Genomic DNA, 4,434 nt, shown 5'->3' with positions numbered 1-4,434 from the left:
CAAGAAGGCAGGATATGTCTTGGGCCCCTCTCTGGATGGTTTTGAGGTGATGGTGGAACAGGCACTCAATAATGTCACATTTATTCTGGACAATATGCAGCATGCCCTTCATGTGACTCATTCAGCTTTACTGAAGAAAGGAGGTACGCGAGGTTGTTTGCACCAGCAGAGATCACACTGTATGGAAAAAGACACTGTATCTTCACCGAGCCTGTTGTTTTTGGATGATAATTGACTTGAATAGTTGAACTATGACCACAATAGTGTCTTCTAAAATCAAACATCGCCTCTTTTAACAGAAAAAAAAAACAGTAGGCAGTGTGTAGTCACAGTTTTTCACTAACTATTTATATTAAGCTATTGCTAAATTGCAGAGAGTTAGCTAGCTAGCTGCAATATACTCTGTAGCTATAAAAACCAATTATAAATTAGCTGAAGGTGGGATAATATGGTGTATATACAGCCACATTTCGCCATATTATCCCACTCTCAGTGTCTTCAGTTACCAATGCAGAAGTCAGTAAGCTTTTATTGCCATTTCAACCATATATAGCTGACACATACATAGTGAAATCAGTGTTTTTGTGCCCATGGTGCTACATAAAACAGCACAGTGCCAAAGTCTCAAAGTAAATTATCTCAGCTATTTTAAAGTGCATCATGTGCAAAGCCAATACAAAACTCTAAAGGACAGACACACAACAGCGACGACTGGCGTGTATTTTATATATTACACTGCATATAGTATAAAAATAGAAAATTGTAAACATACACGATGAGATATTAAAACGTGGCGGACATAACAACAACTCAGAGAAATTGCTATTTAATCAAACAAAGGTTTTTTACTCTGTATATTTAATTTATATTTAATAGAAAAGCTGTCAAATATAAAATCTCATCCTTACTCTGATTTTTCACCAAGAGATCAGTCTCCGTAGAGACCGTCAAAAATTGCCATCGCCGACTATATTTCAAGTCGTCAAGGCGGGGTATTGGGTAAAGTTTTCAACTAGCAATAATCGCGCCTCGGATAAACCTCATAGGCTACGATACTGCCACTGCGCAAAGCTAACACAACCAGCCGCGACACCAAGAACGGAGTGATAACGATTAAGACACCCGCTGACGGTAAACACTAAATAAACACCAAATCAAAATGTAATCACTTCTGTAATAACTACAAACAAGACATACACAAAGTAGACACGACAGTAACGGAATGCTTCATGAAATCTTTAATAAAAATAAATCTAGAGCTGTTCGCGTTGCATTATGGGAGATAACCAACACGTGGATAGGAGCCTATCAGAGGCGAGAGTTTTTTTTAACGCCGTTTCTGTGCCTAAAGAGCCGAAGTGTTTATTACCGACACCCGCAAATCCGGTCGGGTTTAAAAACACAGTTCTTTCATAAACCTTAGAACCATCCGTCGCTATAGCAACTGGTGGAGTGTAAAGAAATCCCGTTCGCCCTTCGTGGATGCTGACGTCATCACGGAGTGTCACGTGTGTGTGTGTGTGTGTGTGTGTGTGTGTGTGTGTGTGTGTGTGTGTGTGTGTGTGTGTGTGTGTGTGTGTGTGTGTGTGTGTGTGTGTGTGTGTGTGTGTGTGTGTGTGTGTGTGTGTGTTAGTTGCACTCCTAAAATAGGATATAAAAAATGTGAGTGTGTGTGTGTGTGTGTGTGAGTGAGTGAGTGTGTGGCATCCGGTATGTAAAGCTCGATATTGCACCGCTAGATGGCTGCAGAACGACGTGGATTTCCAAATCTAATATTTAAAAATAAACACATGGCTCATAAACCGTCACACTAACGTTGATCGCCGTTAATCACAAGTTGTTTCTGAGGTGATTTGGAGAACAGTTTAAAGGGCTGTACTATGTTCCTCAAACAATACCAGATTTGTTCCGAGTTGTCTGAGAGCTGAATGACATTCTGTTGGTAGTGTGTTTGATTCTACAGATGGAAGTGCTGTTTGTGTGAAAGATCAGCCATCACTCTCATTATCTAAGCATGGCCTTATTGACTGTCTGCACTGTCAAGACCTGTCTGATCCTTTTAGGAGAACAAAGCTACTGAGCCACATGGTGACAGTGATTAAGAAGTCAAATAACTTACATCTTTACAAAATGTTTGATCCTCCACCTCATGTATATTATCACATAAATATTGTGTCATAAGACTGATATGTACTAAATGTGTCAAAAATGTATTGTACATGGAAGATGTCTTAAGCTGTCATGAATTCCCACCCAATTATGTTGAGTGATAGATGTTTACATAATCTACATTTGCTGGTAAGAGTGTATTTTGCATTATTTATATCATATTGGTGCTATTGGCCTTTGTTCTAAATGTACCTTTTTTTTGTAAATATACAAAAACTTTACAAAAAGTAAAAGTAAAGTTGTATACTTTGTAAATATTCTTGTAGTTCACTTATGGCTATACATGTATTTTCTAAAAAGGGAATTAAAAGATGTCAGATGATTTAAGATCTGATAGATGTAAAGCTCTGAGAGAAAACCCAGATGTACAACCCAGCTTCTTGAGGGTTTCTGGAATGTTCTTCTAACATGTCTGGTATATTAAGGCTTGAACTAGGTTCTTGTGCATACTGTATGACTGAAAGGATTCAGACACCTGACTAATTACACCCACATATATTTGAGAAATATCCAAATAGCAGATTTAGGCCCCCTTTAGGTCTCTGGGAAGACTTTACAGGAGATTTTGGAGCCTGACCCAGAGTTTATGCCAGGGGTATCCATTCTTATCTGCAAAGGGCTTGTGTGTACAGGATTTCATCAGTCAAGCAGAAGCCAAACTTGATTCTGTTTGTTTGATCTTGACTTCCAAAATAATTAAGTGTTGGCTTCTGCTTTGTTGGAATGAAAATCTGCACCAACATTGGCCCTTTTTGTATAAGATTGGACATTTCTTGCATGGTCAGTCAGTTGTGTACATTGCTGTAAGGTCAGGGGTCTGTGCAGGCCAGTCGTGTTCTTACACTCCAATCTTGCCTGTCCGTGTCATCGTGGAGTTTTGTATACAGAGGCATTGTCAGACTGGAACATTTTTATCTGCCTCTTAGATCCAATGAAGGCAATTCTAAGGCTACTACATACTTTGTGGCAGCTTGAGAAAGGGCCACATATTAGTGCATTAGTCAGGTGTCCACACAATTGAATATATAGTATATATATAAAACCTCTTTATTGGATAGCTAAATCAAAATCACTTTAGTGTAAACTCCCTACCTCTGTCTATGTTTCACATCCCCTTACAGTATAACCTCTTGCGCCACAGTGTCGAGTGTATGGCTAGAATATCATGGCAGCAGTGAATGTCTCTCATATCCTTTAGCAGTCAAGTTGTCAGTTTGATTTTCTCTGCTGAGCTCCAGTTGTCTGTCACACTGACAGTGCACACTGGGGGTCTGAGCATTTCTAATTGTGGTGTCAGATTAGGATCCTTCAGCTCAGCAGAATGAACATCTGTTCTGTTTTTTCCAGACTAAGTCGTTTCCAGACGACTTAGTGTTGTTCTCTGTTGTATTTCAGAGAAGATTTTCGTAAATCTTCACCATCATATGTACAATCTATTGTATTTACAGTACACAGATCATATCGATTTGATCATTTGTTTAGACTGTAAAAAGCCTGTAATGGTGATGTATGTTTATGAATGACTGCCAAAGGATGGAATTAGATCAGTTGTCAGAAGGGACATGAGGAAATATTTCATCTTTTCAGATCCAACCAACAACGTTTTTTCACTTTGCAGCAGTAGAGTTAACGAAAAATTACTACTAAACGACATCAGACTGTCATAATAAACACTGTCTCACATTTATCACAGGATTTTCTTTTTCACAATATGTTTATACTGGACATTATGGTAGTCTATAGTCATAGCTTTATGTTTGTCAGTGTTAGACAATTTTTTTCAGAGATAGGAAGGAAATCATCTACTTTAAATACATCAAGCTCACCAGAGGACAACAGTGAATAGAGTTAACAACAAGCTAGCCTTGCTTTTGCTGACTCTTCTACACCTGTATACTGTGATGATTTATAATCTTGTGCCACCCAGAAAAGGATTGGTTGCTCTTGAGTCTGGTTTGTTCCTCATGGTTTCACAGGAAATTTTTCCTTGACATTGAAAACACTGGTTCGCTCATCAAGGAACTAAACCTCCATCAACTAAATATCCAGATTTCTGCTTTGTGACAGTGTCTTTTATAATCTCAATAGAAATTAAAATTGAATTAAATGAAAATGTCGTGTTTCCATGACAATTTTATTCATCATGCTATTTTATCCAAAGCGGTTAAGTCACTTTAATTCAATAACTACTGTATCTTCAGGATGAAGAGAATCATAGTAAGACGAGTGATCGTTTGTGGATATAGTAGATGTCAGGTTATTTGT

The 4,434-nt window shown here is 38.2% G+C and overlaps 1 long non-coding RNA gene and 1 other non-coding gene across 2 annotated transcripts in view; both read right to left on the bottom strand.

The window, feature by feature from the left end:
- The window catches only part of LOC125145652, a 2,029-nt gene extending 274 nt beyond the window's left edge, over positions 1-1,755 (bottom strand). Inside the window, exons 1-2 of the long non-coding RNA XR_007144057.1 lie at positions 909-1,755; positions 1-177 (exon numbers count right to left, since the gene is read on the bottom strand). The exon at positions 1-177 is cut by the window's left edge and continues 274 nt beyond it. This is a non-coding gene — a long non-coding RNA (uncharacterized LOC125145652). The remainder of the gene's footprint in view (positions 178-908) is intronic.
- Positions 933-1,073, bottom strand: LOC113660258. Its single transcript, XR_003444776.1, has one exon. It is a non-coding gene; the product is annotated as a U4 spliceosomal RNA (small nuclear RNA).
- Positions 1,756-4,434: the final 2,679 nt, after the last annotated feature.

The sequence above is a fragment of the Tachysurus fulvidraco genome, chromosome 10 (assembly GCF_022655615.1).
Source record: "Tachysurus fulvidraco isolate hzauxx_2018 chromosome 10, HZAU_PFXX_2.0, whole genome shotgun sequence".
NCBI classification, from domain to species: domain Eukaryota; kingdom Metazoa; phylum Chordata; class Actinopteri; order Siluriformes; family Bagridae; genus Tachysurus; species Tachysurus fulvidraco.
The sequence above is the reverse complement of the archived record's forward strand: the minus strand, read 5'-3'. Positions and strand labels throughout refer to the sequence as shown.